We start from the raw sequence: 27,419 nt of genomic DNA, 5'->3' as shown, positions 1-27,419 counted from the left end.
CTTTATCCTTTCTCCAGGCTTAATACATCTGCCCCATTTTTGGCCTGTGGTAAACTTTAACTTTGCCCAACACATAGAAGTTTTAGACCAATCTGGTCAGCAACAACCAGATTGGCAGACCAGATCTGTCCATAAGTGGGCAATTTTATAATACTGCAACCCCGTGTGTAAGACTTTGGTTCCACTTCAAGACGGGCTGTGAAAAGAATAAAGCAGGAGAAAAGTGAAGACACTGACAGAGGACAACCGCATGTACAATGTTAGGTCCACTCAGCACTTGTTTTAAGTGCAGAGTCTCAGAAGACCGAAGTAGCAGGGGAAAAGTGAGCAACAAGAGAAAAATTGTCTCCATAAAAAGTAGCAGTTTTTTGGAAGTGATTATTTTAGTAGGGAAGCATGATGAATAATGAAAAAATTGTGAAAGAGAAGAGTGAGAATTGAAAGCTAAAGTATCTCATTTCACAATTTTTTCATAGTGAATATACCCCCAAGTCATAAAGTTATCTTTAAAGCGGTAAGTTTGAATAACGTTGATAAACACTGAACTTTCTAAATGGCTCCAACTTCATTTTTACATGAAATAAAGTTGTGAATTTCTTCTTTTTTTTTATATTTGTTTACTGTTTTGCAGTATTGTCTTAATGTATTTTTTAAGAATTAAATTTCACACTTTCAGGTTAGAAATTAGAGATGAGTGGGTTCGGATTTATTCTGTTCTTAACGCCAGAGTTAACGCAAGTTCGGATTTATTTCTTATTGGCTATCCAAAACACATGACATATGAGTGCCAATAAGATGCCTTTTTGAGATCCGGGTAAATCCGAACCCACACATCTCTATTAGAAATAGGATAGTTAAACATAACAAAAAATAAATTCTCTCTCTCTCTCAATATACTGTATATATATATATATATATATATATATACACACACACACAGTATGTATGTAACCCACTCTTCATATAACCAGGCTAATGAGTTAAAAATGTAACGAATGAGCTACGTTTAAAACGAAGTGCCTCCACCCAAGTATTTATATATGATGTGGCCTACTTGGGAAAACCCACCCAAGAATTTTATTTATCTTAATGCCAAGATATTATGTATATTACATTTAATATATATTGTTACATATATAACCACTTGCAGTCTCTCTTGTATTTTCATGAATAGATTTATTAATGTCCTTTGGTTAAGACTCCCCTGTTTCACCGTACCCCTATGAAACAATCAGTAAGTGAAAGATAGATACAACTTTTTTTTTTTTATATATATATATATATATATATATATATATATATATATATATATATTATAATTTGAAAGCCTTCAAAACAATGTTGGTACAATCCTTTAAATTTGGGTATCACTGAGGCAATAAGGCAACAGAATTATAATACACACCAGTGACCTACATTTATATATCCAGGGGTCACTTCAGTAACTCAGTGCTATCCAATGTGGTTAAACCGGTTTAAAGTGTCAGGTAAGTATGTATCTACGAACTACTATTGCATGAATTTACTGCTATGTCTAGTTTACAACATATACCGTTTTTCCCTTACACGTTTACAGCATTACCAAGACACATCTTCAGTTAATACATATCACGTCCCTTGTAAGTGGAATTATCCTAAATTTCTGTCAGTCCTGGAGACATACTGTAAGTGGTTACATTCCTTACCACACGTCAAGCTCATTTCTACTTTGTCAGTTACTTATGTTTGGACTGGTAATAATCATACAGAATGTATTTGGTTCTCAGATATGAAGTCAGTAGATCATATATATGCATATATATTATTTGTATATTTAGTGAGCTCTCCACTTCCTTTCCTGACTGAAATAGATCTTCGTTAGATGAACTGTCGTCGTATGGCTCCTGATGTCGTTTAATGTATTCCCAAGGATTTGTCTTTGGAAATAAGATGTATCTAATGAAGTTGCTGTGCTGTTATATTGGAGAAAGTAATTTAGCTCTATATACGTTCTTTGCTTCAATTCAGGTGATAACTAGATCAGCTGTTTCCCTTTCTTTCTCTTACGTCCTAGATGATGCTAGGGTCCACATTAGTACCATGGGGTATAGATGGGTCCACTAGGAGCCATGGGCACTTTAAGAGATTAATAGTGTGGGCTGGCTCCTCCCTCTATGCCACTCCTACCAGACTCAGTTTAAAAAATGTGCCCGGAGGAGCCGGTCACAGCTAGGGGAGCTCTTAGGGTGTTTTCTTATTTTTTTTTTATTTTCTTGGAACATTATGTACAAGAAGGCTGCTGGCAACAGCCTTCCTGGTTTGTGGGACTTAGGGAGGGGGGGGGGGTGGAGTAGGAACCAAATCTAGAAGGTTCTCTATCTCCGCTGACAGGACACTGAGCTCCTGAGGGTGATGATCGCAATCCCCCGAGGCGACCGCTCACTCCCGCAGCATGGCCGCCACCCCCTAACAGAGCCAGAAGATAGAAGGTGGTGAGTACAGCGCCGGCATCCCGGTTAGAGGGTCGCCAGCAGGTATGGCGGCACAAGGGTGGGAGTGCAGCTCTGACAGGCTGCGCTCCAGGAAGGCTCAGCAACACTTAGTGTAGGCGCTTGAAGGGGCGCCCTGGGCCAGCGCGGTCAGCCTAAACTGGTCACAGACGCTAACAGGGGCAAATCCCGCTGTTAGCATAGATACCTCCGGCCAGTATAATCAAATTTGTGCGGGAAGCCACGCGCCATTACACGGGGCAAGGCTTCTCCCTTTTAGAGCGGATCCAGCATTCACCAGCGCCATTTTCCTCCCTGCAGACATACAAGAAGACTCTAACAAGGAGCGCTGACCCTCCAGATAACTCCAGTTACTGCGGTATCAGGTTGTTATAGACAGGTGGAAGGGGGCGGGGGGAGTGCAGTGTTAGTAATAATCAACCTATTAAGGTTGGTTACTCAGCGCCGGGCATTTATCATAATAACTGCTCACAAGGGCGCTGTGTGGCTGGCTCCTTAGACTCGGTGACTCTCTGAAGGTACTCTGGGGGAAACTGTATCTGACATTTTCCTTTGTGTTTGTGTGTATATAGCCCACATTACCATGTCTAAGGACTCTGTGTCCTGTGCTGCAGAGTGTTTATCTTCTCCTGAGGAGTCTATTCCATGTACTTAGGATTGCAATATACTGTCTCAACCTTCTGTATCCGAACCCCCATGGGTGGATTCTTTAAGGGGAATGATATCCCAGATTTCTACTAAGATGTCACATACTGAGAAAGAGACAGAGTTTTTGAGGAAATCTGTGGAGGGGTTACAGTATTTGGCCCCCACTACTTCATCAAAAACCCCACCTACATACCCACAAAAGCATATACTTTCCCAGATAATGCAAGCTGACACTGATAGCGACTCTGATACAGGGGACGGTGATTGGTATATGCAGGGGGGGTGGGGGGGGGATGCATCCCTGGCTAACGGGGTGCAACTAATGATTGAAGCCATTAGGGATGTTTTACACATTTCTGAGATTGTACCTGAACAGGTGGAGGAATCTTATTTTATAGAAAGTAAGAAATCCTCGCTTACCTTTCCGGCTTCCAAGGAGTTAAGCTCTTTGTTTGAAAAATCCTGGGAAAACCAGAGAAAAAGTTCCAGATCCCAAAAAGGGTTCTCATTGCTTTTCCTTTTCCTGAAGAGGATAGGAAAAAGTGGGAAAACCCACCTATAGTTGACGCATCTGTATCTAGGTTGTCAAAAAAGGTGGTTCTACCTGTTCCTGGTTCAACTGCTTTGAAAGAACCGGCTGACCATAAGATTGAGACTACACTCAAATCACTATACACAGCTAGTGGCGTCGCTTTACGGCCCACTATTGCTTGTGCATGGATTTCTAAAGCCATAGTAAAATGGTCAGGCACATTGCTAGAGGACTTAAATACTATGGATAGAAGTGACATTGATTTGTTCTTACGTCACATACAGGATTCTGCAGGGTTCATGGTGGAGGCCATGAAAGACCTTGGCATACTGAATGCACGGGCTAATTCTCTGGCAGTCTCGACACGCAGAGGACTCTGGCTATGCCAATGGACTGCGGATGTGGAATCCAAGAGAAGTGTGGAGAACCTACCCTCCACAGGTCAGGCTCTGTTTGGGGATGCTTTGGATGCATGGATCTCCACAGCAACTGTGGGTAAGTCAACCTTTATTCCCTCAGCAGCACCAACGGCTAGGAAATCTTATCCTTCGCCTATACTGCAGTCATTTCGGGCCGCAAAATTTAAGAAATCCAAACCCCCTCCCACCTTTTTTAGAGGAGGTCGGGGAAAGTACAGAAAAGCTGCACCATCAGGTTCCCATGAACATAAACTAGGTTCTGCTTCCTCAAAATCTTCAGCATGACGGTGGACCTCCCAGCCTGGAGGTCGGGCAGGTGGGTGCGAGACTAAAAGCTTTAAGTCATGTTTGGGCGTCATCATGCCTAGACCCCTGGATAAAGGATATTGTGGCCCAGGGATACAGACTGGAGTTCAAGAACTCCACCTCACAGATTCTTCAAATCAGGCTTACCAGTTTCACTGACGGACAGCGCTATTCTACAGGAAGCCATTCAAAAATTGGATCAAACAAATGTCATTGCTCCTGTTCCACTCCACCTACAACACAAGGGTTATTACTCAAACCTGTTTGTGGTACCGAAACCGGACGGTTCGGTAAGGCTGATATTAAACCAAAAGTCATTGAACCCCTACTTGAGGGACTTCAAATTCAAGATGGAGTCTCTGAGAGCGGTGATCTCAGGTCTGGAGGAGGGGGAATTCTGCTGCTCCATCTCCCGCTGCCTCAAGCTGCAAGGCTCCTGCCTCTTTACATACAGGACCTGTCTCATCTCTTGAGAGCACGAACTCTGTCTCTCACATGAGGTAAATTTCTCTCCTCAGCTCCTGAGGTACCGCTCTCCTCAGGTACCTCTACAATCTCCTCAACTGCTGCCTGTTGCAGGCTCCTCCCCCCTGCTCAGGGCTCATGGTAGTTCTTTCTAACTGCACAGGGAGTTTCTAGAAAAGTGTCCGGCACTTTCTCTGCTCGTGTACATTTCTTATGTATATTTGCACAACAATACATTTAATATACATCTTTTAATAATAAACAGTACTTTATATTATACAGTACATAGTGTATAATGTACTTTCATACCTTCCAACATTTGACACACACACACACACACACACACACACACACACACACACACACACACACACACACACACACACACACACACACACACACAGTGGGGATTGAAGGTTTGGGCACCCCAGGCAAAAATTCATGTTAATGTGCAAAAAGAAGCCAAGGAAAGATGGAAAAATCTCCAAAAGGCATCAAATTACAGATTGGACATTCTTATAACATGTCAAAAAAAGTTTGATTTTATTTCCATCATTTACACTTTCACAAGAACAGAAAACAAAAAATGGCGTCTGCAAAAGTTTGGGCACATTAAAATGAATTGTTGCCTGGGGTGCCCAGACTTTCAATCCCCACTGTATATATATATATATATATATATATATATTTATTTTATTCACAGATAATCCGGCATTCCTATCCCACTCCAACAATACTTGCATCGGTGCCTGCCTTATACCCTTTAGGAATATCAATAAACCAACAAACCAGGCGGCACTCAGAAGACTTTGAATAAATAAAAAGCTTCTTTGTCCTTCACTCGATCCTATATTTCGGGGTATGGCCCCGTCGTCAAGGACAAGGGTCAATTCTATACGTCAGGACCATACAGCATGTAAATGTAAAACATGGTATTATGGTTATTTTTGCCTTGTAAATAATTGCCACTTTAAAAATACAGCCATTCTTTGACGAAACCCCAGACCAATGGCAACTCGGACCCTATTATATTTACCCTCAGGTCTCTGGGGTAATGCGTTTCATCAAGGGACTTCATCTCAGGGTGGGTTCCGAGACGTGGTGTTCTTCATTTACCACCCAGATCAGCCAATCATATACACAGCATACTAAAACAGGTCTATGTTCGGCGGCTACTCCAGGCAACTAGCGGCTCAGTGCTGTAGTCCAAGGTTGCCCTGAGATGGTCTTCCTGTGCTTGCCGGGTGGAGAATTTTAACCGCTGAGCCATGTGGTAACTAGCCCACACTGGTTAACTAATACGTACGAGCAGTATTATATTGCATAAACATCATAACTAATACAAAAACAAACTAATTTTAGTAAAATAATACATTTGTTGAACTGTTCTAGCTTAATTGTGATTGTCATTTTTTTCTACATTTATAAAATAGTGACTTTACAATTGTCCTACGACAGCTGCATCATTGGCTTTCTGATAAGCAGAACATTTAATCAAGGACATTGATGGATCTGACGCAGCATGAAAAGTTCATGTACTGTACAATACTGATTGATAGAGCTTTATTGGTTCAAACTAACTACATGTTTATTAACATATTCTCCAATCAGAAAAACACACAGCACCCCTCAGACAGTCTCCAGGACAACAATCTGTGCAGAAACAATGAACTGATGCAGTCTAGACAACGATAATCTCTATTCTTCCCTTTTTTGGCTTAACTCGTCAAGTATTGCAAAACCTATTGCTTAACCACTTTTCTTCAGACTGACAAGGATCCAAGGCATGAAATAGACTAAATTCCTCCTATTTTTAAAACAGGGGAGACATATCAATCACAGAAAAAAACAGGATTTGCAGAGAAATCAGCACTTTCACAAGTCTTAGGAAAAAAAACGTGCACAGCCTCTCCAATTTTATTAGAAGATGGACCACCCTGTCTTCTGAGGAGAGATTTCAGAAACACTACCTTTAAATTGATAACATGTTCATACTAATTGCATCCAGTGCTTTTACTATGGGTATCACAAACCTATTTTCAACCAGCACTATTTTTCTTTTAAATATATGTTAACTGGCTAAATAATGTCACTGTCATGGTGTCCTAAACCTCTAAGACATATTATTTATACAATGTCTAGGTGGCATACAATAATACTTTTTTGTGTGTGTGAAATCATGAAAACAAAAGCTGACGTGACTGGACAGTAAATGTAGTTACACTAGAAAAGATCTTCATAGAAACCAATAACGATTTATGGCAAAAATATTTATATTGGGTAGGGTTACTGATATGGGGACCTCTCTGTGTATTCGGTGTCCAATCACATCATGAACCTATTATGGTAAAGGAAGGTGCACTGCCACCCAGAGTCATGACCGGCATGCAATTATGCAGCAGTGAAAAACTACAAACTCTGGGGCAGATGTATTAACCTGGAGAAGGCATAAGGAAGTGATAAACCAGTGATATGTGCAAGATGATAAAGGCACCAGCCAATCAGATCGTAACTGTTAATTTACATATTGTAGCTGATTGGCTGGTGCCTTTATGACCTTGCACATATCACTGGTTTATCGCTTCCTTATGCCTTCTCCAGGTTAATACATCTGCCCCACTGATTATATGATGATATACAGAATATCCAGATATCATAGAGCAGTGCAGATGTGGGGAAGCCAAAAAATATGTTCTACTATGTGGACATCAATGGGGAGATAGACAGTTGGTTACATAAGACCATACAGAAAGGAAGAGTAGATGAAATGTAGAGTTGGGTGTCATCTGTTACCCAGAGAAAAACATGGGGTCATGGACAGAGAGTTGTGGGACCCCAACAGATAATGGCAGAGAAAGGGAGGATGTACCAAAAGTAGAAACCATAAAGGAGCGGCACACTATGTAGGAAGTGACTTAAGAAAGAACTATGTCTTGAAGGCCAATGGAGTGAAGCACATGCAGAGTAAGAGGGTGGTCAAGAGAGTCACAGCAGAAGAGAGATCAAGACTAATGAGTAAAGATAAAAGAGGACTTTTGGTATTCACTGTTAAATCGGCTTCTCTTGATCCATCTTAATCCATAAACTGGATAAGTATACAATGGGTTGTAGAGTGTGATACTCCAGGAGCAGGTTTATCTTCAACCTAAACTTGTGTGTGGCCAGTCGCCTCCCCCTCTACTCCTCATAATGGAGATTACAAATTTAGGGGCAGATGTATTAACCTGGAGAAGGGATAAAGAAGAGATAAAGAGGTGATAAACGGAAGGTGATAACGCACCAGCCAATCATTACAGATTTGAAAAAATGATAGGAGCTGACTGGCTGGTGCGTTATCACCTTGCACTCATCACTTCTATATCCCTTCTCCAGGTTAATACATCTGCCCCTTAATAAGAATAAGCATTCAAACATCATAGTGAAAATACAGATCAGAATATAACACAGAAAGGGGAAGATGCTAGAGAAATGTCCTTTAGACTTTGCTATAAGTAGATCACTGATCCCTTTTGTGAATGTAATATCAGTGAAACGGTGATTGAAACCTAAATGCAGAGTGTTAAGAATGGAGTGAGGAGAGAAGAAAAGCAGTTGTTGGAGAGAGAGGCTCGGTACAGTAACTGAATGTTTCATTATAATTGCTGAGATTAACAAGTCTTTAAAGAAGGATGGAAGAGATAAGCTAGAGTTGGGCATGTAGTGCTGGAGAGGGAGAAAGTTGTAGGTCAAGTTGAGGAGATGAGTGCAGAGGTCAGGGACACCGATATAGCACTGGCAGTGTCCATGTAATACCCTTTTCAGACAGAAATCCCGGCAATTAGGTTGTGTTGCCAGTCTCTGCCTGAAACCCCCCCCTCCATTCACAAAGAGAAGCAAATTACCAGGATAAGAATTTCGACCCGGAAATTTGCGGATCAAAGCGGGTATTTCGTCTGTGTGAAAGGGTCAACCTGGCTCAAAATTCCAACTGGGGTTGACCCTTTCACACAGAAAAAGGACCAATGTTTTTTATGACATTAACGGGTTGAACTGCTTCCCCCCGTAATTTCATTTTCCATGTGACAGGGGTTTAACAGAGACCTGTGAAAAGGAAATATCCCTGCAGGAAGGCATTGCTCTGACACTGCTTGCTAGGAGTCTCAGGTTTAAATAGGAAGTGGTGGAAGCCCATTGGTGAATGAAGTCAGATGACTGCTGCAGCAGTGAGGTTTGCTGAATGAATCACAAGACAAAGTCCAAGATGGCCACAGTCAGCATGCTGGCTGGGTTTAGTAAACAAACATGTCAGAGGCCATAGTCCAGAGGTTCTCAAACACGGTCCTCAAGGCCAGCAATTCCAGTAACCATCCGCTACAGCTATAAAATAGCAATAGTTAATGTTTGCTTTTGCTTCAGTGGAAAACACTGAAGCACATGAAAGAAAAATTAATCCAATCTTTCTGGCTTATTTGCTTTATTTCTACAAAATTCCTTTTCTCCCAGGTTTTAGAAACTATTTTTTAAATATATGTCTCTCCACGCTGATGAGTGCATGTAACAGTCCCATAATCCTCTAGGCACAGGTGCTTGTGTCAGAGCAATGTTAGGTTCAGCCCCTGCCTCTGGGAGAGGAAGAGCACAGAACACTATTAATCCTTGTATGTCCTGAAGACAGAGGCAGGAAACCAAGAAGAAACCTAAAACTAGCTATTTGCCTTGGCAACGCAACATAAGGTCTTAGACGTGTCGTCCAAACTGTGCAATATTATGACACCAAGCAATTACATGCATGCAACCTTGCTAATCAATTACCCTGACATCACATTGGAAAAACAATGGAGAAAAAAGAGAAAAACATTATATAAAACATAGCTAAACTACTGGACATCTTCTTCACTGATGTGCCTGTGTTCCTTCAGCCTCTTCCACTGTGTATATGTGGTGGGTTCCTACCTGGGAACTGAGCAGCTGGGTTATTGTGTATATTTGGCTACACATGTACATTGTATGAGATTTGGCCATTCAGCACTCAGACACATCACTTTCCATAGCACTGGAGTCTGTTAGTGCGGAAGGAACTAGCCAGAACTATCATTTTCAATCGAGTCACCAGTAAATTTGGGGGCGCACGTGTAGAAATAGTGGGAAGTCTGCCTGACATCACCTGCAATATGACAGGATAAGACTGAACACAGATGGTCAGATACGGCCATCTGGCCAGATCTCAGACCAATTTGATTCCAAACACATGCAGCCAACTGGGGAACACCTGACTTAGGAGGATCTGTACTAAGCAGTGAAGTAGCCAGTGGAGAAGTTGCACATGGCAACCAATCAGCTGCTCTGTATATTTTTATAGTATGCAAATTATAAATGTTACGTCAATGCTGATTGGTTGCCATGTGCAACTTCTCCACTGGCCCACTTCTCCACTTTTATCACTGCTTAATATATGTCCCCCTTTATGTGGCCACAATTGTCTATCCCCTACAGACATCTGCTTGATCCCAATACAATGTTGATCAGCACTTTCTGTATTTTGGGTCAACTGAATGTAGTTATGTGACTGGCGGTCTCTGTCACAAATTGCTTTCACGTCCTTTATCTTATCCACAGTTTTCTTCAGATATTCTGTGTTCAGAATAATGGGACGGAGGGTTAGCTACTACCTTATGCAGCTATTTGCCCATCTATGCCGATTATACATGTGTCTGCAGCCATCATTAGCATTGGCACCTACGCCAACTTCATGCTGGGTGCAAAAGTCACATGTGTGAAGCAGGTGTTCCATCTCTTCCAGCATGCGCAAAACGAGCACGGAAGCCAGCCGACCGACACGCCCTCTCTCCAGACGTATAGTAACCGCCCAACTGCTGACCAGAAACGCACATGTCACACAAAGAGAAAGACCGATTAATCCATCCGCACTTGCAATATCCGTCCGTGTGCATATGTAAGGTTCGGCGCAGGCACCATCTGTGATCGCTTTCTGCGGCGCATGTGCAGCTTGCAGATATCCGTAGGATTCGTTTGCAATTGGACTTGTACAATTCTAACAGGCACAGACAACCACGTGTAACACTAACATCCAGGCTGATGACAATTCAGCTTTTCTATGTGTTTTATCCAGAATAGAGAACAAAACATTTGTCTGTAATCCTTTATAGAGTTATGTCTGTGTAATCCTCTTCTTTTGACAGTTGTTTGGTACTAATGAAAATTTGCTGTAGCCTGCAGATGCACCAGATATAAAAGTGGTTCAGTCTGTGCATTTCATGACATAACTGAGGCAGGGGGAAATGATTTAGTACCACATGCACGGTATAAATAAAATAATGACAAATGCAAAGATTTTATGATTTCCTGATATGATCCATAAACTCTGAGAGAATCCATCCAAGCACAAAGTTCAGCCATTTCCAAAACCAGAAAAGATTACAGATGTATGCAGGATTTTGCAGAGTGTTGCCGCACAAAGATACTGTACAACCAACAACCCGAGGACTAAATGCAGCGTTCTGCAATCTCCAATCAGGCAAGATACATCTGTGCTAGAGGGAGGACAAGTCATCACTCAGACAGCAGAGCAGATACAGTGAGTAAGTCATCATGGGGCAGATGTAAGAACGTGCAGATTTCTGTGTAGTTTTAACGAATGCACACAGCGCTCAGGACTGTAACGTATCCTGTGTGCATAGGAAGGCGAACCATACCTAATGTATGAAGGGTGACACTGCGCTTTTCGCCATGTCATGCCTCCCTGCACTCCCCCCCCCCTCCAGGCCTGGCGTTGCAGGCATTTCCTCGTTCTTCCTTCCAATCCATTTTTTTTATTGTTTATTGTGTTTGCTAAAACTTTATTGTATGTGCACTGCCTGGCCAGACACAGCGATCTTCCCTGGCATCTTTCCCTGTCAAGCGTGCATGTGCAGTAACACAGGAGCGGGTGCCGCTGGGAAAGTAGCACGCTCCACAGTACTACGAATGGCGAAGAGAGAGATGTGACTGCATCGCCTCCCCTGCCACATAACGAATCCTTTTACCGGCCAGAGGAGCGTTCATACATTTCAGTGAAGGATGAGTACAAAACAGCGCGCTAATGTGGAGAAGTGACAGCCTGCACATAACAAACTTTTCTGAAGGGATGAAACATCTGCCCCTATATCTCTGGGAAAGACACTGCAATAGGACCTGATTCATGTTTGTAATACCCCTTTTCCACTAAAGCACGGGTCGCAGCCGTGTCGCCTGACACGGCTGCGACCCGTGCTACAGCCCCTTTTGAACAGCGCTCACCAACCCGGCATATTGGCCGGTTGGTGACGCTACTACTGACACGGCAGGGGCGACGCTGGGAGATCACATGATCTCCCTGCGCCGCCCTCCCTATACACTGTGAACGGGAGCCGTGTCGCCTCGACACGGCACCCGTTCACACTAGACAGCTAGCCGGGTTGAACACGTGTTCGAACCCGGCTAGCTACCCGGGTAGGATTCCCGGATCACTTGATCCGGGAATTTGCCGGGGAACCCTTTTCCACTAGGGCAAAACACGGGTAAATGTGCGCCCCCGCACATTTACCCGTGTTTCTAAGAGCTAGTGGAAAAGAGGTATATGTTAAGCAAAAAAGCAAGCAACTGGGCAAAACTATCTTGCACTGCAGGGGGAGCAGATGTAACACGTGCAGACAGATTTAGATTTGGGTGGGGTGTGTTCAACTTTAAATCTAAATTGCAGTGTAAAAAATATGCTGTCTGTTCATGGGCTACATGCAAAAGCAGCCAGTATTTACCCTGCACAGAAACAATATAACTGTATTTACATTGTAACATGGTTTGTTCCAGACATAAAGTTACTTGCTTTTTTGCTATACTTATAAACATAAATCAGGCTCATACAGCAATCTGTCCGCCTTTCTTTGTCCCTGCTCTGCCTATTTTGATTCTGTAGATGGTTGCATAAAACTATCTGAGCAAAGCATAATTATAATGGAGCATTTTTTTTATTATTATTGTAATTTACTTATAAGGCACCATAAAGAGTCCACAGCAGAGTGCAAACAGCATAGTACAGTAAAATACTGCATTCACTTACAATGCAGAACCTTATACAATAGCACAGCGATGTATAGGGTGGGCCGAGTATCTCACTATAAATAGTTGGCATAGCGAGTTGAAAGACCAGACAGCAAATCAGCATGATTTCAGGCAGTGCCCAGGAGCCAGGAGGGGAATAAGTAGGACCAGAGATTCTGAAGAAGGATAAAAGACTAGTGAGGTATGCAGACCAGCAGGGGCGTAGAGGGGGCAACATGACTCTACACCCACACCCTCCTCACCCTGTGCAGCTGAGAAGTGCACCATGTGACATAGGGGGTAATTCAGATCTGATCGTAGCAAATTTGTTAACAGTTGGGTAAAACCATGTGCACTGCAGGTGTGGCAGATATAACATGTGCAGAGACAGTTAGGTTTGGGTGGGTTATATTGTTTCTGTGCAGGGTAAATACTGGCTGCTTTATTTTTACACTGCAATTTAGATTCAGTTTGAACACACCCCACCTAAATCTAACTCTCTCTGCACATGTTATATCTGCCCCCCCTGCAGTGCACATGGTTTTGGCCAACTGCGAACAAATTTGCTGCTACGATCAGGTCTGAATTACCCCCATAGTTCATTACATGGAGTTGTAACACCCCCTTCCAGTGGTCACAATTCACACATTAGTATGGGGACGGCCCAGAAGCCAAGTGGTTAAGGCCCAGAGAGGAGGTCACGGACATATTTGTGCTTGTGATGTGGATGGTGAGAGGAGTACAAGAGGGAAGAGGGTCCTGTTCATGAAAGCTTACAATCTAAAAAGAGTGGTATACAAAGAAGAGGGTGATGCGGGGTGTGAGAGAGTGTGCTTGCGTGTGTGTGTAGGAGGAGTGCATTAGTAGGTTGGCTAGTAGGCTGTCATGAAAAGCTGAGTATCTGGGCCAATTCCGAAGATCAGGCATTCCTAACCTCGGTCCTCAAGGCACAGTAACAGTGCAGGTCGTAGTGATATCCAGACTTCAGCACAGATGACTTAATTAGTACCCAGTAGTTTTGAATTACCCATCTGTGCTGAAGACTGGATATCACTAAAACCTGCACTGTTAGTGTGCCATGAGGACCGAGGTTGGGACACCTGCCGTAGATCCAGAAGAAAGGGGCCACTAGGGTAAAATGTGATCATTAACTTTGTTTAGGCTGTATTTAAAGGCACTCTCTGTTATTTTCTAACTGACTCTTTAAATTTTACAGTAGACGGAGAAACTAAATCACAACAGTCTAGTAGAGCTTGCACATAAGAGTTCCTACGTTATTTAATATATCTACATCACTTGCCTCTGAACGCCAGTGCTCAGGAGGCAATATCAGCGCACGTGTTTTAGGTCATGTCACAGAATCACAAGTGAAACAATTAGTACCACCTGTGGTTCTTTTAACATGTGTCAGTCAGTAATGAGTACACCTGTGCTCCAACAAGGCGATATGGAAAACATGCACTGTTAGCATGTGCCGAGGACTGGATTTCAGAAGCACCGCTCTACAGTATATAACTGACATGTACTATGCATGTTCCATCAGCCTTGTAAGTGTGTATATGTAGGTTGTTGCCTGTGACACATGTAACCAGCAATAGAAGACGTGAGACTATGTAGAACACATACCGTACGGCTGCCAGCGAATAACCTTCTGCTTCTCTCTAAAACCACTATATCGCTCACAGAAGAATATCTTCCCACACCTTAGCATCTGTGTTTGGGCAACCGCACTGAAAACACAATTTATGTTCTGAGAAGAGATGAGGTCAAGCAGTTGTTTGAGGAAAATTGCAGGCACTTCTCGTCCCAGCTGGGATATTCTATTTTCTTCCTTCTCATCAAAAGGTGTTTCTTGAAAACAGAAGCAACTGGGAGGCCAAGAATTGCCTTGTTCCCTGGCCACAGTCATCTACACCTCTCCTTTGTCTAGCACTCTGCTCTGAAAGCCTTGTACAGCACTGCGATGTTAGAGGCAACATGTGCAAACACGGAACACGCTGCATCTCACTAATTGCCACCAATGCGTTCTAGATCAGTCTGCACATCGCTGTGGAACATTATGCTTTGTTCTTGCATTAACAAAGATTTGACAAGTTGCCCAGTTGACAGTACATTTCCAAGGATTTACTAATATTAATAATTAACAACATTTAAATTGATGTCATATAGTAAACATTAAAAAGTTGTCACTATTTAAGCAGTTATTCTCTCCTCTGACAGGGCGGCGCAGGCTAAAAAATGTAGTTTATGCTAAAAATTAAGAAAACATCAGTTACACATTTTTAAACACTAACATAATTGGCATGAACTTCAGTCTAGAACAGTGTTTCCCAACAACAGTCCTCAAGGCACACTAATAGTCCAGGTTTTAAGGATAACCATACTTGAATACAGGTGACTTAATTATTACCTCATATAGTTTGATTTAACCAGCTGTGCTCAAGCATGGATATCACTGATACCCATGGCCGGATTATAGGAGGGGCAAAAGGGGTGGTCGTCCCGGGGTCCCCACACACACTGTCCCCAGTTCCGCTCTCAGATGCGGGTCTATCAACGGTGGGCACTACTAATAATGAGTCAGACTGACTCATTATTAGTAGACACCGGCAGTCCCAGCAGCAACAAAGGAGACAGGAGGAGAGGAGGGGGACTTTCCACACCCCGCTTCTCACCTTCGGCCCCTCCTTTCTGCTGTTGCCGGTGGGGACTGACTCGCACTTGTGGCGTCAGATCCCCGGTCCCCCACTACCGCAGCTGCAGACGCCCATCTCCCTGACCCTGCCAGTTGTTAGAAGACCCAGCCTCCCAGGTACAAAACATACTCACTGTGAGGGCAGGTGGGCGGGTACTCTACCTGGGCCAGATGGAGGTGCCTGGCGTGGGCCCAGGTCCTGCTGCCCCTCACAATACCAGAAAGCGGGAGAGAGGACTTTGGCAGGGAAAGAGGACTGACTTCTGCAGCTGCCTCTCTCCCCCCAGCCCAGCATATGGCACACGCTGCTGGGTGTCTGGCTAGGGAGAGATGTAGAATCAGAAATCAGTCCTCTCTCTGCATATATAAGCAGTATGTATAAATATATATATATATATATATATTCATTTCTATACATACTTATACAGTATATATACCACACCTCCCAACTTTTATGATGACCCAGTCAGGACTCGCCTGCGCGTCCGAAAAGGATGTGTGTCCTCGTTAAAAAGGGGGCGCGGATTTGCGGAGATGCCAGGACCGCCTGCCACGCCTGCAGTTTTCGTCACTGTGAGCTGCTGGCATTCCCCCCAGTCCCCTATGAATAGCGTCTATACACTGCTGCTCTGCACTAAGCCGGGCAGCGAGTAACAACTGCCCGCACCCGCTTCCCACCGCGGGAAAGACAGCGGGATAGTCCCCCAAAAAACGGGACTGTCCCACGAAAATTGGGACAGTTGGGAGGCATGTATATACTACTATCTGTAGTATTTGATAGGGGCCCCCACATATTTGTTGCCCAGGGGCCCCAACATACCTTAATCCGGCCCTGCTCATACCCAGTGTTGGACTGGGGCATGAAGGGCCCACCAGGGAAATACGGTGGTGGGGCCCATGTATAGGGGTGTGGTCAGCTGCCACAGAGGCTTGGCTAACCATTCGAGAGTGCATGGTCTGAGCCCTTTAATAAATAAATATATATATATATATATAGTAAATACTAGTAGTGCATGCATGATAATGTATCAGAATAATAACAGCAATGCACTGTAGAAAATACACCATAGTCCTGTGCAGTACAAGGTAACATATGATATGTATAATGCATAATTCAAGTGCATGGTCTGGAACCTGATCTCTAGAAGAGGAGGTGGGCCCCAGTACACCTGTGGGCCAGTCCAACCCTGCTCATACCCCTTTCCCAGTGCAACCCGTTAAATTGCCGGGTCTATCAACCTAGCAAATTCCAGGGTCTCAGCTCTGTGTCCCTGTTCTTGAGCAGGGTCGGGGACCCGGGACTTTGTCCCGGGCAGACTGCTTTTACACTGGCCAAAATCCCGGATGAGCACAGTCCACAGATTAAACAAATCTAACAAGTCCCAATTTAATGGTTCGTTCCTTCTGTTACGGTTGCGACAGCTGCGTCCCAACGCAGACAGAAGGTGGGATGGTACTGTACGTCCAGTTCACTGCTGTCCTGAATGACATTCAAAGGAAAGGGACTGGGACAGTAACCACAATGGATGACATGTGACAGTAACTCCCTCTTGTACATGTGACACACATGCACTTGTCCAGATTTCCCATCAGGAAATATTGGGAAGTATATTGGGGTCAATGACAATATTAGGAGATACTACTATGTTGTGGCGACGGGTGGCACAATCACATTAAGTCTATATAGGGAGAAGGGCATTTTAGCACACTGACTTAAGCCTCACCTGGTCTCTGCGTGCACAGTATTACTAAACACAGAACTAAATAGGGATAGCATGCCTTTAAAGCTACCGGGTAAAAGTAATGTTTTAGTACAAATAAACACTTTCCATGATTTCAATTGAACAATCTAACTAAATATAACACAGTAATGTGCAATTATCTAATGAGAGACAGACAGAACAAGACTGCAGGTAATGCTGGCCAGATGCGACCAATCCTGCTGCTTAAATGTGAGCGCCAGGAACAATCTCTGATTTGGCCACACACACGGGCGCACAGGCCAAGCTAACTGATCTCTTCCAGCATCACTGGGACCTCTCAGAACGGTTGGAAGATGAATGTGCAAACCGACTGGTAGAAGTCATCTTCCTACTGTATTTACTAACATAGCAATTACCATTAGTCATTGGGCTTGTTTTAGGGCTACAAATGCTGTACATCGGGCAAATGCTATGCGCTACTGATAACACAGCAGGCGTGGCCAGCTTATTGACAGGGCCAGCAACACGGGGGGACAAAGGGGACACTGTATAGGGCCTCGAGGTTCAGGGGGGCACCAAGGATCAGGGACACAAATAACAGGGCCACAGTGCCAATATTGCTTTTTAAAGTGTATGCTCCAACTGTTCAATTTAAGTAGGAACACAATTAACAGAGCCATAAACCCTCCCACCTCCTTTTACCCCATCACTTTGTCCAGTCCCTGTGGGTCCATGCTGTATCGCCATCATTATACATGTCACTGCGCTGGCGCTTTTCTTTAGGACCCTGCCACCAAAGAGCCGGGTACCCCAGCAGGAAAACCACCTGCCAGGCTCACTGACAGTCTGAATCAAAGGCTCCATTTTTTTAAAGATCCCCTCTGCCAAGTTAAGGGGGTTGTGAGGGCCCCAGAGATATCAGTGTACTGGGCCCCAAGATTTCTTTTGCTGACCCTGACCCAGACTCCTAAATTTACCCTAATGCCTGCATTAAAATACCTGCGAATACAACGGTAAAGTACGTGCGGTATATACTTGCACTTCTTTGCAGGGCGAGAACTTCTCCCCTAATTGAATTCAGCCCTATGAATAGAGGTTGTGTGATCCCTGTGCAGCAGTCACAGAAAGGGTTAATCTCTGCAGCTTCTCACTAAGATTACATTGTTGCATTTTTTACAGAATTAGAGCTGGGAGCTGTAAAGTGCCCTACACACTCGACAACTGGCCGCCGAGCTGCCGACGACCCGGCAGCGGAGGCCGGGAAGGGAAGGGGGGCGCGGTGAGTGAAGTTTCTTCACTCCCCCTGTTAACCAGTTCCATGGCCCTGCATGCTAATATGGACGACATTGTCCATATTGGCCTGCAGGCATGAACGAGCCGGCACCAACTATGAACGAGCACGGGGCCGCGCATCGTTCATCGTTGGTGCCTACACACTAAAAGATATGAATGATATCACGTTCATTAATGAACGAGATCGTTCATACCTTTCAGTGAAATCTTTAAGTGTGTAGGGCCCATTACCAACAGACCAGCTGCAATAATTAAGCTGGGTCCTCACTAGACTAGTGGTTCTCAAACTGTGTGCTGTGGCTCCCTGGGTGCTTCAGGACACTTGCAAGGGTGCCTTGGATTGGTGGCCCAGGACCAATTCAAAATATTTATAGTCAATGTTATAGGCAAAACCAGTGCTGGTGGCAAATATGTGCACACATAGAACCAAATCCTGTCCCCCATCATATAACTGAACGAGAGAGAGTGAAAGATACTGTTTTTTAAAGCCTCCCTCTGCCAAGTTAAGGGGGGTTGAGTGGGCCCCAGAGATGTTAGTGTACTGGGCCCCAAGTTTTCTGTTGCTGGCCCTGACCCAGACCCCTAAACTAGCCCTAATGCCTTAACCCTAAAAGGCAGACTGATGACGAGGTAATGACCTCTAAACGTTGAAGCAGGAATAAACTGTTTTGGCATTTGAGCTGCAGTGCCGTGCTGTATGAAGGTGGTCACACATCATCCAAACCTGTTACATACATATATAGTGTACGAGAGGTGCGGCACTCCAAACCATGTTTATACAACAACTAAAAAAACATCTCTACAGTAGCATGGTTATGAGTAGATTCCTTTATATATGATCCAATTAGGATTTTAACAAGGAAATATGTTACCTGCCTAATAATTAATTAATACACAAAATCATTTAATATCCTCCTGTTTAATCAGGAGTTCGCTGAGAATAGATTTACCTAATCCTCTGTTTTAAAGCACTGAGGTTTTCGGTATGTATGTGGCTAACCTTGATAACTTAATCATCACCTTTATCCATGTGGAATTGGTTATAAATTAAAAAGTATTTCCATTCTCTTATTCATTTTAGGATTGAAGTCTATTGGACCATATTGGAGACGATTTAATGAAGATCTCCTTCTGCACATTAGTTTCGATCTAGCCAAATTAGCGGAGGCTACCCAGACTTCCTACCCTTTATTCTCATGATATTTATTGCTATTTTGGGTATGTATTAAGACCACCTGTTCTTGTCTTCCATTTTTTAAAGGGTTTTTATCCTTCAGTTATTAAAATTAATAAATATTAATTTAAAATACCTTGCTAATATTGGGCAGGTATTTTTTTGACATTATGTTTGAATTTTCATTGTATTATGTAAATGTTATGTTTACCACCTTAGATTTACTCCTGATGAAGTCGTTCTGACGAAATGCGTTGGTGGTTTTATGCATATCCAATGTATCCTCCCATTATGGAGACTGCAAGTCACTTATAAGTGGACAAGAATGTGAAAGCTTTCCTTTCAAACTTGGATTAATTGTTGACTTGATGTATACATTGTCCTTACATATGTGTTTGTATACTGATTTATGACATTGTAAAGGGACTGAACTTTTATTAAAACAAATGTTTTTTTTTTTGATTGTGAAACATTCTTATATGTATGAAGTGGTTATTCTACAATAAGTCAAGCGCCCTCAGATTCTATCTGTCTATACCATATTTTGAACCCTTTGTAACAGGGGGTCCTTCTTGAGGTGTGGCTTTTGTTATGATCTAGCGCAAGACAGGGAATTTTTCTTTCTTTCTTGCTCTCTTTCTATATACAGTATATATATATATATATATATATATATATATATACATATATGTGTACCAGGGAAGCTATCAGCGCCACAGATGCAGTATTCAAAATATCAACACTAGTACTGGAACCCCCACAGTGAGATTGTTAAAAAAATAAATAAATAAATAAATAAAAAATATATATATTAAAGATATCTGCCTATTGGACACTCCCCTCTAGATTTGCGGCGTCAGCCTGTTACCTCAAATAGAATTAGGCACTGGTATAGGTGCCTATGGTGAACACGTGAACAAAGGATGAGGTAGTAAAGGCGACCGCTGGTGTCAATCAAATGCAGAGAATAGGCAGTTGCATAAAAATTTAAAATTTATTTAAACTGTGGTGCACTAAAACAAAATAGAGTAAAAAAGTGGAAGTTTATACAGTAAAAATAATATAATATGCACAGGGGGGTAAATAAAAATGCTTAAAAAATTACAATAGACATAACAAATGGTACATGGGACATAAAAACATATGGGATTAAAAGTCGAAAAAATTCAAAAAAGGAGTAAAATATCTTAACTTAGTAGTTGAGGTTTAGATCAAAGCAGCACCCTATATATATATATACAGGTTGAGTATCCCTTATCCAAAATGCTTGGGACCAGAGGTATTTTGGATATCGGATTTTTCCGTATTTTGGAATAATTGCATACCATAATGAGATATCATGGTGATGGGTCCTAAGTCTAAGCACAGAATGCATTTATGTTTCATATACACCTTATACACACAGCCTGAAGGTCATTTTAGCAAGTATTTTTTATAACTTTGTGCATTAAACAAAGTGTGTTTACATTCACACAATTCATGAATGTTTCATATACACCTTATACACACAGCCTGAAGGTCATTTAATACAATATTTTTAATAACTTTGTGTATTAAACAAAATTTGTGTACATTGAGCCATCAAAAAACAAAGGTTTCACTATCTCACTCTCACTCAAAAAAGTCCGTATTTCGGAATATTCCGTATTTCTGAATATTTGGATATGGGATACTCAACCTGTATATATATATATATATATATATATATATATACACACACACAATTTTTTTTAAAGCCACTCTCTGCCAAGTCAAGGGAGGTTGCCGGGGCCCCAGAGATATCGGTGTACTACCGGGCAACAAGATTTCTGTTGCAGGCCCTGCTTATTGGAAACCAACTAAGCATTGTGGAATAGTACTGCCTTGCACATTTAAAAACCCTATGCCAGTGATGTAGAACCTTTGGCACTCCAGCTGTTGTTGAACTACACAACCCAGCATGCTCTGCTACAGTTTTAGCATGGCCAAATAGCAAAACTGTAGCAGGGCATGCTGTGATGTGTAGTTCAACAACAGCTGGAATGCCAAAGGTTCCCCATCACTGCCCTATGCTAGAACATATAACAAACAGTTTGTTAAAGAACAAGTCACCTGAGAAATTAAACGGAAGTTCCACCACAAAACTTACAATATATATTTGGTAGACTTTAATGAGCACATACAAAACTGTAACTACACTTACCAGGGGTCCCAGCAGCTGATAGTGTCATTCAAATTAAAACGTGTATTTCTAATGCTGTAGTTCTAGACTCCAGTCCTCAAGTCATGTTTTCTGGATTTATTAAATCTATGTTGCTGGATCAGTAATTCTCCAACCAGTTTTCACGGATAGAAATCCTAGGATGACCTGTTGGGGTACTTGAGGACTGCAGTGGAGAGCAACTAGTCAAATGTATAAATCGAGAATCTTTCTTGATTATACTGCAGTGCTAGGTGATTATCTACACCAGGGGCGGCCAGACTTTTGGAGTCGGTGATCTACTGTGAAAGCTTAAAAGCTTTTGTGATCTACCTAGGAAGAATAATAGCGCGCGCACAAAAAAGTGGGCGTGGCATAGCAAAAAGTGGACGTGTTATAACAAAAAGTGGGCGTGGCATAGCAAAAAGTGGGCGTGTTATAACAAAAAGTGGGCGTGGTATAACAAAAAATAAGAATTTACTTACCGATAATTCTATTTCTCATAGTCCGTAGTGGATGCTGGGGACTCCGTAAGGACCATGGGGAATAGCGGCTCCGCAGGAGACTGGGCACATCTAAAGAAAGCTTTAGGACTAACTGGTGTGCACTGGCTCCTCCCCCTATGACCCTCCTCCAAGCCTCAGTTAGGATACTGTGCCCGGACGAGCGTACACAATAAGGAAGGATTTTGAATCCCGGGTAAGACTCATACCAGCCACACCAATCACACCGTATAACCTGTGATCTGAACCCAGTTAACAGTATGATAACAGAGGAGCCTCTGAAAGATGGCTCACAACAATAATAACCCGATTTTTGTAACAATAACTATGTACAAGTATTGCAGACAATCCGCACTTGGAATGGGCGCCCAGCATCCACTACGGACTATGAGAAATAGAATTATTGGTAAGTAAATTCTTATTTTCTCTAACGTCCTAAGTGGATGCTGGGGACTCCGTAAGGACCATGGGGATTATACCAAAGCTCCCAAACGGGCGGGAGAGTGCGGATGACTCTGCAGCACCAAATGAGAGAACTCCAGGTCCTCCTCAGCCAGGATATTAATTTTGTAGAATTTTACAAACGTATTTGCTCCTGACCAAGTAGCTGCTCGGCAAAGTTGTAAAGCCGAGACCCCTCGGGCAGCCGCCCAAGATGAGCCCACCTTCCTTGTGGAGTGGGCATTTACAGATTTTTGGTTGTGGCAGGCCTGCCACAGAATGTGCAAGCTGAATTGTACTACAAATCCAACGAGCAATAGTCTGCTTAGAAGCAGGAGCACCCAGCTTGTTGGGTGCACACAGGATAAACAGCGAGTCAGATTTCCTGACTCCAGCCGTCCTGGAAACATATATTTTCAGGGCACTGACAACGTCTAGCAACTTGGAGGCCTCCAAGTCCCTAGTAGCCGCAGGCACCACCAATAGGTTGGTTCAGGTGAGACGCTGAAACCACCTTGGGGAGAAACTGAGGACGAGTCCTCAATTCCGCCCTGTCCGAATGGAAAATCAGATAAGGGCTTTTTCAGGATAAAGCCGCCAATTCTGACACGCGCCTGGCCCAGGCCAGGGCCAACAGCATGACCACTTTCCATGTGAGATATTTTAACTCCACAGATTTAAGTGGTTCAAACCAATGTGACTTTTGGAACCCAAAACTACATTGAGATCCCAAAGTGCCACTGGAGGCACAAAAGGAGGCTGTATATGCAGTACCCCTTTTACAAACGTCTGAACTTCAGGGACTGAAGCTAGTTCTTTTTGGAAGAAAATTGACAGGGCCGCAAATTTGAACCTTAATGGACCCCAATTTCAGGCCCATAGACACTCCTGTTTGCAGGAAATGTAGGAATCGACCCAGTTGAATTTCCTCCGTCGGGCCTTACTGGCCTCGCACCACGCAACATATTTTCTCCAATTGCGGTGATAATGTTTTTGCGGTTACATCCTTCCTGGCTTTGATCAGGATAGGGATGACTTCATCCGGAAAGCCTTTTTTCCTTCAGGATCCGGCGTTCAACCGCCATGCCGTCAAACGCAGCCGCGGTAAGTCTTGGAACAGACAGGGTCCTTGCTGGAGCAGGTCCCTTCTTAGAGGTAGAGGCCACGGATCCTCCGTGAGCATCTCTTGAAGTTCCGGTTACCAAGTCCTTCTTGGCCAATCCGGAGCCACGAATATAGTGCTTTCTCCTCTCCATCTTATCAATCTCAGTACCTTGGGTATGAGAGGCAGAGGAGGGAACACATACACTGACTGGTACACCCACGGTGTTACCAGAGCGTCTACAACTATTGCCTGAGGGTCTCTTGACCTGGCGCAATACCTGTCGAGTTTTTTAATCATGTGGACGACTTCTGGGTGAAGTCCCCACTCTCCCGGGTGGAGGTCGTGCTGAGGAAGTCTGCTTCCCAGTTGTCCACTCCCGGAATGAATACTGCTGACAGTGCTATCACATGATTTTCCGCCCAGCGAAGAATCCCTGCAGCTTCTGCCATTGCCCTCCTGCTTCTTGTGCCACCCTGTCTGTTTACGTGGGTGACTGCCATGATGTTGTCCGACTGGATCAACACCGGCTGACCTTGAAGCAGAGGTCTTGCTAAGCTTAGAGCATTGTAATTGGCCCTTAGCTTCAGGATATTTATGTGAAGTGATGTATCCAGGCTTGACCCTAAGCCCTGGATATTCCTTCCCTGTGTGACTGCTCCCCAGCCTCGCAGGCTGGCATCCGTGGTCACCAGGACCCAGTCCTGAATGCCGAATCTGCGGCCCTCTAGAAGATGAGCACTCTGCAACCACCACATGATGGATACCCTTGTCCTTGGTGACAGGGTTATCCGCTGATGCATCTGAAAATGCGACCCGGACCATTTGTCCAGTAGGTTCCACTGGAAAGTTCTTGCGTGGAATCTAACGAATGGGATTGCTTCGTAGGAAGCCACCATTTTTACCCAGAACCCTTGTGCATTGATGCACTGAGACTTGGTTCGGTTTTAGGAGGTTCCTGACTAGCTCGGATAACTCCCTGGTTTTCTCTTCCGGGAGAAACACCTTTTTTCTGGACTGTGTCCAGGAACATTCCTAGGAAACAGAAGACAAGTCGTCGGAACCAGCTGCGATTTTGGAATATTGAGAATCCAATCGTGCTGCCGCAACACTACCTGAGATAGTGCTACACCGACTTCCAACTGTTCCCTGGATCTTACCCTTATCAGGGAATCGTCCAAGTAAGGGATAACTAAAATTCCCTTCTTTCGAAGGGATATCATTTCGGCCATTACCTTGGTAAAGACCCGGGGTGCCGTGGACCATCCCTACGGCAGCGTCTGAACTGATAGTGACAGTTCTGTACTATAACCTGAGGTACCCTTGGTGAGAAGGGTAAACTTTGACATGAAGGTAAGCATCCTTGATGTCCCAAGACATCATGTAGTCCCCTTCTTCCAGGTTCGCAATCACTGCTCTGAGTGACTCAATCTTGAATTTGAACCTCTGTATGTAAGTGTTCAAAGATTTTAGATTTTAGATTTAGAATCGGTTTCACCGGGCCGTCTGGCTTCGGTACCACAATAGTGTGGAATAATACCCCGTTCCCTGTTGCAGGAGGGGTACCTTGATTATCACCTGCTGGGTGAATGGCTTCCAAAACTGCCTCCCTGTCAGAGGGAGACGTCGGTAAAGCCGACTTTTGGAAACGGCGAGGGGGAGACGTCTCGAATTTCAATATGTACCCTTGAGATATTACCTGAAGGATCCAGGGGTCTACTTGCGAGTGAGCCCACTGCGCACTGAAATTCATTGAGAACGGGCCCCCACCGTGCCTGAGTTTGTAAGGCCCTAGCGTCATACTGAGGGCTTTTGCAGAGGCGGGAAAGGATTTCTGTTCCTGGGAACTGGGTAATCTCTTCAGCCTTTTTCCTCTCCCTCTGTCACGAGCAGAAAAGAGGAACCTTTTGTCCGCTTGCCAACAAAGGACTGCGCCTGATAATACGGAGTCTTATTTTGAGAGGCGACCTGGGGTACAAACGTGGATTTCCCAGTTGTTGCCGTAGCCACCAGGTCTAAAAGACCGACCCCAAATGTCCCCTTTTAAAGGCAATACTTCCAAATGCCGTTTGGAATCCGCATCACCTGACCATTTTACTGGTAGAATTGGACAACGCACTTATACTTGATGCCAGTCGGCAAATATTCCGCTGTGCATCATGCATATATAGAAATGCATCTTTTAAATGCTCTATAGGCAATAATATACTATCCTTATCTAGGATATCAATATTTCCAGTCAGGGAATCCGACCATGCCAACCCAGCACTGCACCTCCAGGCTGAGGCGATTGCTGGTCGCAGTATAACACCAGTATGTGTGTGAATACATTTTTGGATACCCTCCTGCTTTCTATCAGCAGGATCCTTAAGGGCGGCCATCTCATGAGAAGGTAGAGCCCTTGTTCTTACAAGCGTGTGAGCGCCTTATCCCCCCTAGGGGGTGTTTCCCAACGCACCCTAACCTCTGGCGGGAAAGGGTATACAGCCAATACTTTTTAAGAAATTATCAATTGTTATCGGGGGGAAACCCACGTATCATCACACACCTCATTTTATTTTTCAGATTCAGGAAAACTACAGGTAGTTTTTCCCTCACCGAACATAATACCCCTTTTTGGTGGTACTCGTATTATCAGAAATGTATAAAACATTTTCCATTGTCTCAATCATGTAACGTGTGGCCCTACTGGAAATCACGGTTGTCTCTTCACCGTCGACACAGGAGTCAGTATCCGTGTCGGCGTCTGTATCTGCCATCTGAGGTAACGGGCGCTTTAGAGCCCCTGACGGCCTATGAGACGTCTGGACAGGCACAAGCTGAGTAGCCGGCTGTCTCATGTCAACCACTGTTTTTTTATACAGAGCTGACACTGTCACGTAATTTTCAACAGTACATCCACTCAGGTGTCGACCCCCTAGGTGGTGACATCACTGTTACAGACACTCTGCTCCGTCTCCACATCATTTTTCTCCTCATACATGTCGACACAAACGTACCGACACACAGCACACACACAGGGAATGCTCTGATAGAGGACAGGACCCCACTAGCCCTTTGGGGAGACAGAGGGAGAGTATGCCAGCACACACCAGAGCGCTATATATATATACAGGGATAACCTTATATAAGTGTTTTTCCCCTTATAGCTGCTGTATGTTTTAATACTGCGCCTAATTAGTGCCCCCCTCTCTTTTTTTAACCCTTTCTGTAGTGCAGGGAAGAGCCAGGGAGCTTCCCTCCAACTGAGCTGTGAGGGAAAATGGCGCCAGTGTGCTGAGGAGATAGGCTCCGCCCCCTTTTCGGCGGCCTTATCTCCCGTTTTTCTGTATATTCTGGCAGGGGTTAAATGCATCCATATAGCCCAGGAGCTATATGTGATGCATTTTTTGCCATGTAAGGTATTTTTATCGTG

At 43.8% G+C, this 27,419-nt stretch overlaps 1 protein-coding gene across 5 annotated transcripts in view; it reads right to left on the bottom strand.

Moving 5' to 3' along the window:
• VPS13B (vacuolar protein sorting 13 homolog B) overlaps positions 1-27,419 on the bottom strand; it is a 1,616,194-nt gene that overhangs the window by 542,319 nt on the left and 1,046,456 nt on the right. The window lies entirely within an intron of this gene.

The sequence above is a fragment of the Pseudophryne corroboree genome, chromosome 5 (assembly GCF_028390025.1).
Source record: "Pseudophryne corroboree isolate aPseCor3 chromosome 5, aPseCor3.hap2, whole genome shotgun sequence".
Lineage (NCBI taxonomy): Eukaryota > Metazoa > Chordata > Amphibia > Anura > Myobatrachidae > Pseudophryne > Pseudophryne corroboree.
This window is presented reverse-complemented; position numbering and strand designations above follow the sequence as displayed.